The sequence below is a fragment of the Cherax quadricarinatus genome, chromosome 60 (genome assembly GCF_038502225.1).
Source record: "Cherax quadricarinatus isolate ZL_2023a chromosome 60, ASM3850222v1, whole genome shotgun sequence".
NCBI classification, from domain to species: Eukaryota; Metazoa; Arthropoda; class Malacostraca; order Decapoda; family Parastacidae; genus Cherax; species Cherax quadricarinatus.
Window position 1 is genome coordinate 16,803,897 of NC_091351.1, and position 14,892 is coordinate 16,818,788.

Consider the following 14,892-nt stretch of genomic DNA (forward strand, 5'->3'; position numbering starts at 1 on the left):
GTTCCCTCGTGACTGATCACATTTTATTGGTCTGGGGCCCCGTGCATACATGCTTGAACCTTTATTATGTTATCTAAGAATATTGTTTATGATATCGTAATATTTCATATCATATCATCATTGTTTGTGAAGATGAGGCCCAGTGTATTCTCCAGTCTTGTAGGCTCTATTATTTATTAGTTTAAGGTAAATTTCGTGCAGAGATTTAATAGCTCATGTGTGTGTGAATTTTTTTCTCAGCTGCCTCCTGGCGTTATCTCTGCTGCAGTATTATTTATTACATTCCTCCATTTTAGGTGTCATAGGTTGAAATCCTCCAGCAGCAAGATATTTGGGGCAGGAGCTGGAAAATTTTCCAGACAGTGGTCGATTTTTTATGTACAAGTCTTTACCTGGAGTTTACCTGGAGAGAGTTCCGGGGGTCAACGCCCCCGCGGCCCGGTCTGTGACCAGGCCTCCTGGTGGATCAGAGCCTGATCAACCAGGCTGTTGCTGCTGGCTGCACGCAAACCAACGTACGAGCCACAGCCCGGCTGGTCAGGAACCGACTTTAGGTGCTTGTCCAGTGCCAGCTTGAAGACTGCCAGGGGTCTATTGGTAATCCCCCTTATGTATGCTGGGAGGCAGTTGAACAGTCTCGGGCCCCTGACACTTATTGTATGGTCTCTTAACGTGCTAGTGGCACCCCTGCTTTTCATTGGGGGGATGTTGCATCGTCTGCCAAGTCTTTTGCTTTTGTTGTGAGTGATTTTCGTGTGCAAGTTCGGTACTAGTCCCTCTAGGATTTTCCAGGTGTATATAATCATGTATCTCTCGTGCCTGCATTCCAGGGAATACAGGTTCAGGAACTTCAAGCGCTCCCAGTAATTGAGGTGTTTTATCTCCGTTATGCACGCTGTGAAGGTTCTCTGTACATTTTCTAGGTCAGCAATTTCACCTGCCTTGAAAGGTGCTGTTAGTGTGCAGCAATATTCCAGCCTAGATAGAACAAGTGACCTGAAGAGTGTCATCATGGGCTGGGCCTCCCTAGTTTTGAAGGTTCTCATTATCCATCCTGTCATTTTTCTAGCAGATGCGATTGATACAATGTTATGGTCCTTGAAGGTGAGATCCTCCGACATGATCACTCCCAGGTCTTTGACGTTGGTGTTTCGCTCTATTTTGTGGCCAGAATTTGTTTTGTACTCTGATGAAGATTTAATTTCCTCGTGTTTACCATATCTGAGTAATTGAAATTTCTCATCGTTGAACTTCATATTGTTTTCTGCAGCCCACTGAAAGATTTGGTTGATGTCTGCCTGGAGCTTTGCAGTGTCTGCAATGGAAGACACTGTCATGCAGATTCGGGTGTCATCTGCAAAGGAAGACACGGTGCTGTGGCTGACATCCTTGTCTATGTCGGATATGAGGATGAGGAACAAGATGGGAGCGAGTACTGTGCCTTTAAATTTACAAAAAAAAAAAAGAGGTAGCCTAATGAACAATAATAAAATTTTGTATTAATACTTTGAATTGATTAAGTGATATTCACTTCAGCGGGATTTCTTAAGTAGTTTCAGACTGACTGGAAGTCTTTAGTTTATAGAAAGTGTGAAAGAGATGTAACTGAACCATGGCCAACCCTAGGGTCGGGGCCAGCCACGAGGTCATGAGGCTGTTCTACATACAGGCCGTACACTCGATCATGGACTACGGAGCACTTACCCTGGTTTACACCAGGCCTACAAACATCAAGTGTCTCTGTATTGTCCAGATCACAGCTGTACGGGCCATGCTCTGGGGACCTAGGTGGGCTAATGCAGGGACTCTGAACTTCGAGGCCCAGCTGCAGTCCCCTGAGGACATAAGAACATAAGAAAGAAGGAACACTGCAACAGGCCTACTGACCCAGGTCCATGCCACCCCCTTCCGGCCTAGAACAATGACCACATAGTCAGGTCACTTCCACTTAAGGAATGAGCACGGCACCAGACCTGGTAGCCCAAGCTAGTCAGGTCCAATTCACACAAACCCACACCTACTCTGGTCCCCTCACCCTCAGTACACCTACTGCAGTCTTATCTGGTCTTCGTGTGTCTGTCTGCTCAAACCCCACAGATCGACTAAAACCTACGTTTCCCCAGAATATCATTGGCAAGATTACAAAATCGTAATGATACGATTACAAACAAACCATACCACGGGCGGGGTTAGAACCCACGATCAGAGAGTCTCAAAACTCTAGAGTCTCGAGTTTTGAGACTCGCTGATCGCGGGTTCTAGACCGTTGCGTTAGCCACTGGGCCAGCTAGCTACGATGAGATTCATCCAACTAGGTATATTTTATCGAGAGTCATGTTGACGACTTTGAGGAGACTTGAGCTAGAGTTTGTTATTGCCACGCTAGCTGGAGATTCGTCTGTAAAAACTTGCATTTGAGGTCACAGTGGTGCCTATGCTAACATTCCTATGGTGTATAAATATACCTTGTTGGATGAATCTTATTGTGGCTAACTGGCCCAGTTTACCTGGAGTTTACCTGGAGAGAGTTCCGGGGGTCAACGCCCCCGCGGCCCGGTCTGTGACCAGGCCTCATGGTGAATCAAGGCCTGATCAACCAGGCTGTTACTGCTGGCTGCACACAATCCAACATACGAGCCACAGCCCGGCTGGTCAGGTACCGACTTTAGATGCTTGTCCAGTGCCTGCTTGAAGACAGCCATGGGTCTATTGGTAATCCGCCTTATGTATGCTGGGAGGCAGTTGAACAGTCTTGGGCCCCTGGCATTTATTGTGTTTTCTCTTAACGTGATAGTGACACCCCTGCTTTTCATTGGGGGAAGTTGCATCGTCTGCCGAGTCTTTTGCTTTCGTAGGGAGTGATTTTCGTGTGCAAGTTTGGTACTAGTCCCTCTAGGATTTTCCAGGTGTATATAATCATGTATCTCTCCCGCCTGCATTCCAGGGAGTACAGGTTCAGGAACCTCAAGCGCTCCCAGTAATTGAGGTGTTTTATCTCCGTTATGCATGCCGTGAAGGTTCTCTGCACATTTTCTAGGTTAGCAGTTTCACTTGCCTTGAAAGGTGCTGTTAGTGTGCAGCAATATTCCAGCCTAGATAGAACAAGCGACCTGAAGATTGTCATCATGGGCTTGGCATCCCTAGTTTTGAAGGTTCTCATTATCCATCCTGTCATTTTTCTAGCAGATGCGATTGATACAATGTTATGGTCCTTGAAGGTGAGATCTTCCGACATGACCACTCCCAGGTCTTTGACGTTAGTTTTCCGCTCAATTGTGTGGTTGAAATTTGTTTTATACTCTGATGAAGTTTTAATTTCCTAACGTTTATCATATCGGAGTGGATGAAATTTCTCATCGTTGAACTTCATATTGCTTTCTTCAGCCCATTGAAAGACTTGGTTGATGTCCGCTTGGAGCCTTGCAGTATTTGCAATGAAAGACACTGTCATGCAGATTCGGGTGTCATCTGCAAAGGAAGACACGGTGCTGTGTCTTACATCCCTGTCTATGTCAGAAATGAGGATGAGAAACAAGATGGGAGCGAGTACTGTGCCTTGCGGAACAGAGCTTTTCACCGTAGCAGCCTCAGACTTTACTCTGTTGACTACTACTCTTTGTGTTCTATTTGTCAGGAAATTATAGATCCATCTACCAGTTTTTCCTGTTATTCCTTTAGTACGCATTTTGTGTGCTATTACGCCATGGTCACACTTGTCGACGGCTTTCGCAAAGTCTGTGTATATTACATCTGCATTCTTTTTGTCTTCTAGTGCATCTAGGACCTTGTCGTAGTGATCCAGTAGTTGGAACAGACAGGAGCGACCAGCTCTAAACCCATTCTCCCTGGGTTGCATAACTGATGGGTATTTAGATGGGTGGCGATCTTGCTTCTTAGGACCCTTTCAAAGATTTTTATGATATGGGATGTTAGCGCTAACGGTCTGTAGTTCTATGCTATTGCTTGACTGCCCCTTTGTGGAATGGGGCTATGTCTGTTGTTTTTAGTAACTGTGGGACGACCCCAGTGTCCACGCTCCCTCTCCACAGGATGTTAAAAGCACATGATAGGGGCTTCTTGCAGTTCTAGGTGAACACGGAGTTCCATGAGTCTGGCATCTGGCACTGGGGCAGAGTGCATGGGCATGTCATTTATCGCCTGTTCGAAGTCATTTGGCGTGAGGATAACGTCAGATAGTCTTGTGTTTACCAAATTCTGTGGCTCTCTCATAAAAAATTCATTTAGATCTTCGACTCTCAGTCTGGTTAGTGGCTTACTAAAAACTGAGTCATATTGGGACTTGAGTAGCTCACTCATTTCCTTGCTGTCATCTGTGTAGGACCCATCTTGTTTAAGTAGGGGCCCAATACTGGATGTTGTTCTCGATTTGGCATAAGAAAAGAAATACTTTGAGTTTCTTTTGAGTTCATTTATGGCTTTTAGCACTTCCTACGATTCCTGACTCCTATAAGATTCCTTTAGCTTTAGTTCGATGTTTGCTATTTCTCTGACCAGTGTCTCCCTACGCATTGCAGATATATTGGCTGCTTTTAGCCGCTCTGTTATTCTTTTCCATCGCCTGTAAAGGGAGCGCCTGTCTCTTTCTATTTTACATCTACTCTTCCTTTTTCTTAAAGGAATATGCCTTGAGCATACATCGAGTGCCACAGAGTTAATCTGTTCTAGGCATAAGTTGAGGACTGTGTTGCTTAGTCTATCTTCCCAGCTTATATCATTTAGAACTTGGTTTACTTGGTCCCACTTTATGTTCTTGTTACTAAAGTTGAATTTGGTGAAGGCTAAGTCGTGACTAATCTCATTTTGTCGGTCTGGGGCTCCGCACATACATATCTGAACCTCGATTATGTTGTGATCTGTTGTGACCATGGCTAACGCGACGGTCTGAAGTTTTGAGACTGATCGCGGGTTCTAACCCCGCCCGTGTTATGGTTTCTGTAAATAATATTTGCCTATATTAAATGCCTAATCCTACCTATGTTAAGGTCCTAGGACTACATTAATAATATCTATGGTTACTTCTCTAATTCTAATAATAGTTATTAACTGTATAAACCTACCTAAACATTCCTTGAAGGATAAATATATCAAATAATATGTACATTCTCTTCTTTTAAGTGTATGTGTGCGTACTCACCTAGTTGAGGTTGCAGGGGTCTTCTTGCGGTCCAAGAAGATGCAATCAACACACCCCTCTCTCTCGTGTATACTTCTGTTACTTTATCATAAAACTTCAGAAGGTTTGCGGCAGGATTTGCCTTCCATAAATCCGTGCTGGTTGGCGTTTATACTCTTGTTCCGTTCCAGGTGCTCCACCACTCTCCTCCTGATAATCTTCTCCATAACTTTACATACTATACACGTCAGTGACACAGGTCTATAGCTTAATGCCTCTTTTCTGTCTCCTCTTTTGAAAATGGGAACTACATTTGCTGTCTTCCATACCTTAGGTAGTTGCCCAGTTTCCAGGGATGTGTTGAAGATTGTGGTAAGTGGCACACACAGCATATCCGCTCCCTCTCTAAGGACCCATGGGGAGATGTTGTCTGGTTCCATTGCCTTTGAGGTATCGATGTCCCTTAGCAGCTTCTTCACCTCCTCTGTGTGTGTGTGTGTACTCACCTATTTGTACTCACCTATTTGTGGTTGCAGGGGTCGATTCACAGCTCCTGGCCCCGCCTCTTCGCTGATTGCTACTAGGTCCTCTCTCTCCCTGCCCCATGAGCTCTATCATACCTCGCCTTAAAACTATGTATGGTTCCCGCCTCCACTACGTCACTTTCTAAGCTATTCCACGGCCTGACTACTCTATGACTGCAGAAATACTTCCTAACATCCCTTTGATTCATCTGAGTCTTCAACTTCCAATTGTGACCTCTTGTGTCTGTGTCCCTTCTCTGGAACATCCTGTCTTTGTCCACCTTGTCTATTCTGTGCAGTATTTTATATGTCGTTATCATGTCTCCCCTGACCCTCCTGTCCTCCAGTGTCGTCAGGCCGATTTCCCTCACCCTTTCTTCGTAGGATAATCCCCATAGCTCTGGGACTAGTCTTGTTGCAAACCTTTGCACTTTCTCTAATTTCTTGACGTGCTTGACTAGGTGTGGATTCCAAACTGGTGCTGCATACTCCAGTATGGGCCTGACGTAAATGGTATACAGAGTCTTAAACGAATCCTTACTGAGGTATCGGAACGCTATCCGTAGGTTTGCAAGGCGCCCGTATGCTGCAGCAGTTATCTGATTGATGTGCACCTCAGGAGATATGCTCGGTGTTATACTCACCCCCAGATCTTTTTCCTTGAGTGAGGTTTGCAGTCTTTGGCCATCTAAACTATATTGTGTCTGCGGTCTTCTTTGCCCTTCCCAAATCTTCATGACTTTGCATTTGACAGGGTTAAACTCAAGGAGCCAGTTGCTGGACCAGGCTTGTAGCCTGTCCAGGTCTCTTTGTAGTCCTGCCTGATCCTCATCCGATTTGATTCTTCTCATTAACTTCTCATCATCTGCAAACAAGGACACTTCTGAGTCTATCCCTTCCATTATGTCATTCATGTGTGTGTGTGTGTGTGTGTGTGTACTCGCCTATTTGTACTCACCTATTTGTGGTTGCAGGGGTCGAATCACAACTCCTGGCCCCGCCTCTTCGCTGATTGCTACTAGGTCCTCTCTCTCCCTGCCCCATGAGCTCTATCATACCTCGCCTTAAAACTATGTATGGTTCCTGCCTCCACCACATCACTTTCTAGGCTATTCCATGGCCTGACTACTCTATGAATGAAGAAATACTTCCTAACATCCCTTTGATTCATCTGAGTCTTCAACTTCCAATTGTGACCTCTTGTGTCTGTGTCCCATCTCTGGAACATCCCGTCTTTGTCCACCTCGTCTATTCCGCGCAGTATTTTATATGTCGTTATCATGTCTCCCCTGACCCTCCTGGCCTCCAGTGTCGTCAGGCCGATTTCCCTCAACCTTTCTTCATAGGACAATCCCCGTAGCTCTGGGACTAGTCTTGTTGCAAACCTTTTCACTTTCTCTAATTTCTTGACGTGCTTGACTAGGTGTGGATTCCAAACTGGTGCTGCATACTCCAGTATGAGCCTGACGTAGATGGTGTACAGAGTCTTAAACGAATCCTTACTGAGGTATCGGAATGCTATCCATAGGTTTGCCAGGCGCCCGTATGCTGCAGCAGTTATCTGATTGATGTGCGCCTCAGGAGATATGCTCGGTAAGATAAGATAAGATTTCGTTCGGATTTTTAACCCCGGAGGGTTAGCCACCCAGGATAACCCAAGAAAGTCAGTGCGTCATCGAAGACTATCTAACTTATTTCCATTGGGGTCCTTAATCTTGTCCCCCAGGATGCGACCCACACCAGTCGACTAACACCCGGGTACCTATTTGCTGCTAGGTGAACAGGACAATAGGTGTAAGGAAACGTGTCGGAATTTCCACCCGCCGGGAATCGAACCCGGGCCCTCCGTGTGTGAAGCGGGAGCTTTAGCCACCAGACCACCGGGTCACCCCCAGATCTTTTTCCTTGAGTGAGGTTTGCAGTCTTTGGCCATCTAAACTATATTGTGTCTGCGGTCTTCTTTGCCCTTCCCCAATCTTCATGACTTTGCATTTGGCAGGGTTAAATTCAAGGAGCCAGTTGCTGGACCAGGCTTGTAGCCTGTCCAGGTCTCTTTGTAGTCCTGCCTGATCCTCGTCCGATTCGATTCTTCTCATTAACTTCACATCATCTGCAAACAAGGACACTTCTGAGTCTATCCCTTCCGTTATGTCGTTCACGTATACCAAGAACAGCACAGGTCCTAGGACTGACCCCTGTGGAACCCCGCTTGTCACAGGCGCCCACTCTGACACCTCGTCGCGTACCATGACTCGTTGGTGCCTCCCTGTCAGATATTCTCTGATCCATTGCAGTGCCTTTCCTGTTATGTGTGCCTGGTCCTCTAGCTTTTGCAGTAACCTCTTGTGAGGAACTGTGTCGAAGGCCTTCTTGCAGTCCAAAAATATGCAGTCGATCCAACCCTCTCTCTCTTGTCTTACTTCTGTCACCTTGTCATAAAACTCTAGTAGGTTTGTGACACAGGATTTTCCTCCCCTGAAACCGTGCTGGTTGTCAATTATACACTTGTTTCTTTCCAGGTGCCCCACCACTCTCCTCCTGATGATCTTCTCCATGACCTTGCATACTATACACGTTAGTGATACAGGTCTGTAGTTTAGTGCCTCATGTCTGTCTCCCTTTTTAAAAATTGGGACTACATTTGCCATTTTCCATACCTCAGGGAGTTGCCCAGTTTCAAATGATGTGTTGAAGATCTTTGTTAATGGCTCACACAATATCTCTGCTCCCTCTTTAAGGACCCATGGAGAGATGTTGTCTGGTCCCACCGCCTTTGAGGTGTCAAGTTCGCATAGCAGCTTCTTCACCTCCTCCTTGGTTATATGTACCTCATCCAGCACTTGCTGGTGTGCCCCCCTGTTCTGATTTCTTGGAGTCCTACTGGTTTCCACTGTAAATACCTCTTTAAATCTTGTGTTGAGCTCCTGACATACCTCTCGGTCGTTTCTTGTGAATTCCCCATCACCCTTCCTCAGTCTGATTACCTGGTCCTTGACTGTTGTTTTCCTCCTGATGTGGCTGTACAACAGCTTCAGGTCAGTCTTTACTTTTGATGCTATGTCATTTTCATATTGTCTCTGAGCCTCCCTTCTTATCTGTGCATATTCGTTTCTGGCTCTTCGGCTGATTTCTTTATTTTCCTGAGTTCTCTGTCTTCTGTACCTTTTCCATTCTTTAGTACACCTAGTTTTTGCCTCCCTACACCTTTGGGTGAACCAAGGACTCGTTCTGTTCTTCCCATTATTTCTGTTTCCCTTGGGAACAAACCTCTCCTCTGCCTCCTTGCATTTTGTTGCTACATAGTCCATCATTTCTTGTACTTGTTTTCCTGTCAGTTCCCTCTCCCACTGAATGTCTTGAAGGAAGTTCCTCATGCCTGAGTAGTTCCCCCTTTTGTAGTTTGGTTTTTCCCAGCCTATTCCTGCTACTCTCTCCACTTGGAGCTCAACTATGTAGTCGAAGCACAGAACCACATGATCACTAGCTCCCAGGGGCCTTTCATACATGATACCCTCGATGTCCGAACTACTCATGGTGAATACAAGGTCCAACCTTGCTGGTTCATCCTCTCCTCTCTCTCTGGTAGTGTCTCTAACATGTTGATGCATGAGGTTCTCCAGTACCACATCCATCATCTTGGCTCTCCATGTTTCGGGACCCCCATGGGGCTCCAGGTTTTCCCAGTCAATCTCCTTGTGATTGAAATCACCCATAACTAGTAACTTTGCACCCCCCATGTGTGCTCTCCTGGCCACCTCGGCTAGTGTGTCGATCATTGCTCTGTTGCTCTCATCATATTCTTCTCTTGGCCTCCTGCAGTTCTGTGGTGGGTTGTACATTACTGCAATTATCACCTTATGTCCCTCAGACTGGATTGTTCCTACTAAGTAGTCCCTTTCGCCCATGCCATCCATTCCTTCCATTTTCTCAAATCCCCACTGGTTTTTAATGAGCAGTGCATCTCCTCCTCCCCCTCTCCTCCCTCTGTCTTTCCTGAGGATTTGATATCCGGATGGAAAGATTGAATCTGTTATTATTCTGGTGAGTTTTGTTTCTGTGAGTGCTATTATGTCTGGGGGTGTCTCTTTGATTCTTTCGTGCCACTCCTCATACTTGTTTGTTATTCCATCTGCATTTGTATACCACACCTTCAACTTCTTTTCTAAGACTGTGGTCTGGGAAGTATATTGGGGTTGGGGAAGTGGGAGACCTGGTAAGGAACTATGGGTTGTTGCTGTGGGGGTGAAGTTTGTAATGTAGTGGGTGGGGGCATTGGATGTGGCATGGGTGTTTTGATTTAGAGTGTTTGGTTGCACTGGGGTTGCCCTGGTTGGGAGGCTTCTATAGAAAGTTGTGAGGGAGGCTGTATTTGATCTTCTTCCTGGGTCTGGGATCTCCTGTCTGCCTTCTCCATCCCCTCTCTTTCCTCCTTTCGCCTTTGTACCATCTCAGTTTCTTCCTTTCTTCTTGTGTTCTGTCGCGGTCGAGATACACCTTCCTGTATGCCGTCATGTCCCTTAATTGTGCTTTCTCCTGCAGGATCCTGGTCCGAGTCGCTTCTGCCTTGAAGGTCACTCTCACTGGCCGGGTTCTTTTTTTTACAAACCCCCCTATTCTCCGAAAATTTTCCAGCTGGGTCATATCGTCTTCTCCTATTGCTTTCATGATGCTTTCAATTGCTTTTTTTCCCCTTGTTTTCTTGCTTCATATGTTTCCCGCTTCGACTTCCTGGAGCCCATACACAAAGACTGACCTCACCCTTTCATTCTCCCACTGCATATCCCTGTGTATCCCCTCATTTAATTTGGTTTCCTCCACTGCAGCTTTCCTTTCATCAGTTTCACTGGCTAATGTACTTGGCTCAGTGGCCTGTCATTTTCCCTTCTCGGCTTTCCTTGGGCTCTGTTGTTGTCTGTTAGGGCCTCCACATAAAGCTTAGCTCTTTCATTTGCTACAGTCTCCTCTGATAGAGCATCTCCATGCAGTTGTGCCCCTTCTTTCCCTACAGTCCCGTTATTTGTGGCTGAGGTAGCAGTGTCTGTTGTCAATCCCAAAATGTTCTTTAGTTCTTTAGGCTGTTTCAGATTTTTCAATTCCTCTTCTAAACTCTGTATCCTAGCTTCTGCTGCTTTGACATGCACCTCCCACTTCCTGCTTTCCATATCTATCCTCTCTTCCATTCTCATGCTAAGTTCTTCTAGTTTCTTTTCCCATTCATGATCCCTTTTTATGAGCTCTGCTGCCCAATCTTCCTTTGCATTTTCCTCCTCCTGTCCCTTGGTTTTTCTTGTTGCTCTCTGGCAACCCATTTTTGTTTTATCCTGATTGCCTCAGAGTGGGAAACCTATGTAGTTCTGTATGTTAGGTTAGTAGTGTGTATGTCAGAGTGTGGGGGGGGGGGAAGTAGTGGAGGAACTGTGGCTATGTGGGAGCTGAGTGGGGAGGGGTGGGGAGGGTTTAGGGTGAACGGGGGAGGGGAGGGTGATCGAGGGAGGGGAGGGATCAGGGGAAGTAGTGAGATGTCGGTGGTGAGGGGGGAGTGTATGTGTGTCTGGATGTGTGTGTGTGTGTGTGTGTGTGTGTGTGTGTGTGTGTAATTTTGTGTGTAATTGTGTGTGGAATTATGTGTGGGTTTATTATGTACTGAAAGGTAGGTGGCTTGTGCATTTAAGGTAAGTCTCAGTGGTCCTTGGCTGCCCACACCTTCTTGTGTGTGTGTGTGTGTGTGTGTGTGTGTGTGTGTGTGTGTGTGTGTGTGTGTGTGTGTGTGTGTGTGTGTGTGTGTGTGTGTGTGTGTGTGTGTGTGCGTGTGTGTGATGTTAAGGACTTGTACTGCTTATTTACTGTTTCCACAATGTCAGCAATGTCACAAGATATCCCGGGTTCCCACGAACTTCCATGACAGAGCCACGCCGTGGAATTCGACCACGAGGCAACTGTCAGGTGTGCCACGGGGTGACTCAAGAAATCGTAATGACACGGTTGCAAACAAACCATACCCTCGGCCGGGGGTATGGTTTGTGTGCCACGGGGTGTGTGCACTCAGTCACTCATATCTCAACATCTGAGCACACAATGGATATCTAAGCTCCCAGAGAGCTCCAAGTGGGAGCAGCCAACAACCCCTCCCAGTAGACAGCTGACAGGTACCACGACTTCACCTCTACAGAGGACATAAAATCTACAATCAAATTAACGTCCATCAGGACGCTGACACATCCCCAAAGCAGCTCTCCCTCAAGCTGCTAGCAAATTCGATGTTTTTTTGAAGAAAGTCAACGATGCTCCTGTAAACTGCAAATCCTGGCACAACCTACTGCCTGTCTGGCTGCCCCACCGAGGAGGGACAACCCCCTAGCAATATCTATTAGGGCAATAAATGCATTCCCTTGAGATGTTTATTAATTTCTAATATATATTCATTGTCTTTTATTTTTCGTTGTATTTCAACAGATTGATAAGTAATTTTCAAAGTGAACTCTTATTATAATTTAGTATTCATATTTTTTTTATATTTTCATAATTCTTGTGATCTACTCATTCTATTTTTATCATCTTTTATTCAACATGTAATGTAATTTCTTTTATGCGTCGTTTTTATATAATTTCTTATCTGCCACATTTGATTTCTTATATTAATGTAATATTATTGATAAGGTAACAAAAGGATTCCGACGGAAATAAGTCATTCTGTCTGACTTTTTTGGGTTATCTTGGGTCCTTTTATGTATATTGAGATTTTTAAAAGATTTAGCCTGACACGGGGAATGTTATAGAAATTTTTGTGCCTTGTGTTATGTCCATGGGTCTTATTACAACTGTCAAGAAAGCACTTCAGGTCAGGATTTGTATAAGAATTGATTGTTCTCTAAATGTAGGATGTACAGTAGTACGAGTGAATGTTTTGTATGGTGAGTACGTTAACGTTTTTGAAAAGTGGAGAGGGGGTTGTCTAGCTGTGGATTGTGCTCACCTAATTGTGGTTGCAGGGGTCGAGACTCAGCTCCTGACCCCGCCTCTTCACTGAGTGTTACTAGGTCCTCTCTCTCCCTGCTCCATGAGCTTTATCATACCTCATCTTAAAGCTATGTATGGTTCCTGCCTCCACTACATCACTTGCTAGGCTATTCCACTTCCTGACTACTCTATGACTGAAGAAATACTTCCTAACATCCCTTTGACTCATCTGGGTCTTCAACTTCCAATTGTGACCCCTTGTTTCTGTGTCTCCTCTGTGGAACATCCTGTCTCTGTCCACCTTGTCTATTTCATGCAGTATTTTGTATGTCGTTATCATGTCTCCCCTAACCCCCCCTGTCCTCCAGTGTCGTCAGGCCAATTTCCCTTAACCTTTCTTCATAGGACATTCCCCTTAACTCTGAAACTAACCTTGTCGCAATCCTTTGCACTTTCGCTAATTTCTTGACGTGCTTGATAAGATAAGATAAGATAAGATTTCGTTCGGATTTTTAACCCCGGAGGGTTAGCCCCCCAGGATAACCCAAGAAAGTCAGTGCGTCATCGAGGACTGTCTAACTTATTTCCATTGGGGTCCTTAATCTTGTCCCCCAGGATGCGACCCACACCAGTCGACTAACACCCAGGTACCTATTTGCTGCTAGGTGAACAGGACAACAGGTGTAAGGAAACGTGTCGAAATGTTTCCACCCGCCGGGAATCGAACCCGGGCCCTCCGTGTGTGAAGCGGGAGCTTTTAGCCACCAGGCCACCGGGCCTGGATTCCTGTGGATTCCAAACTGGTGCTGCATACTCCAGTATGGGCCTGACGTACATGGTATACAGTGTCTTGAACGACTCCTTACTAAGGTATCGGAATGCTGTTCTCAGGTTTGCCAGGCGCCCATATGCTGCAGCAGTTATCTGGTTGATTGTGCTTCCGGAGATGTGCTCGGTGTTATACTCACACCAAGATCTTTCTCCTTGAGCGAGGTTTGCAGTCTTTGGCCACCTAGCCTATACTCCCTCTGCGGTCTTTTTTGCCCTTCCCCTATCTTCATGACTTTGCATTTGGCAGGGTTAAATTCGAGAAGCCAGTTGCTGGACCAGGTGTCCAGTCTGTCCAGGTCTCTTTGAAGTTCTGCCTGATCCTCATCTGATTTAATTCTCCTCATTAACTTCACATCATCTGCAAAGAGGGACACTTCTGAGTCTAACCCTTCCATCATGTCATTCATATATACCAAAAATAGCACTGGTCCCAGGACCAACCCCTGTGGGACCGCGCTCGTCACAGGTGCCCACTGTGATACCTCATCACGTACCATGACTCGTTGTTGCCTCCCTGTCAGGTATTCTCTGATCCATTGCAGTGCCCTTCCTGTTATATGCACCTGATCCTCTAGCTTCTGCACTAATCTCTTGTGAGGAACTGTTTAAAAGATCTTCATGCACTCCAAGATGCAATCAACCCACCCCTCTCTCTCTCTTGTGTCACAGGATTTGCCTTCCATAAATCTGTGCTTGTTGGCGCTTACCTGGAGTTTACCTGGAGAGAGTTCCGGGGGTCAACGCCCCCGCGGCCCGGTCTGAGACCAGGCCTCCTGGTGGATCAGAGCCTGATCAACCAGGCTGTTGCTGCTGGCTGCACGCAAACCAACATACGAGCCACAGCCCGGCTGATCCGGAACTGACTTTAGGTGCTTGTCCAGTGCCAGCTTGAAGACTGCCAGGGGTCTGTTGGTAATCCCCCTTATGTGTGCTGGGAGGCAGTTGAACAGTCTCGGGCCCCTGACACTTATTGTATGGTCTCTTAACGTGCTAGTGACACCCCTGCTTTTCATTGGGGGGATGGTGCATCGTCTGCCAAGTCTTTTGCTTTCGTAGTGGGTGATTTTCGTGTGCAAGTTCGGTACTAGTCCCTCTAGGATTTTCCAGGTGTATATAATCATGTATCTCTCCCTCCTGCATTCCAGGGAATACAGGTTTAGGAACCTCAAGCGCTCCCAATAATTGAGGTGTTTTATCTCCGTTATGCGCGCCGTGAAAGTTCTCTGTACATTTTCTAGGTCGGCAATTTCACCTGCCTTGAAAGGTGCTGTTAGTGTGCAGCAATATTCCAGCCTAGATAGAACAAGTGACCTGAAGAGTGTCATCATGGGCTTGGCCTCCCTAGTTTTGAAGGTTCTCATTATCCATCCTGTCATTTTTCTAGCAGATGCGATTGATACAATGTTATGGTCCTTGAAGGTGAGATCCTCCGACATGATCACTCCC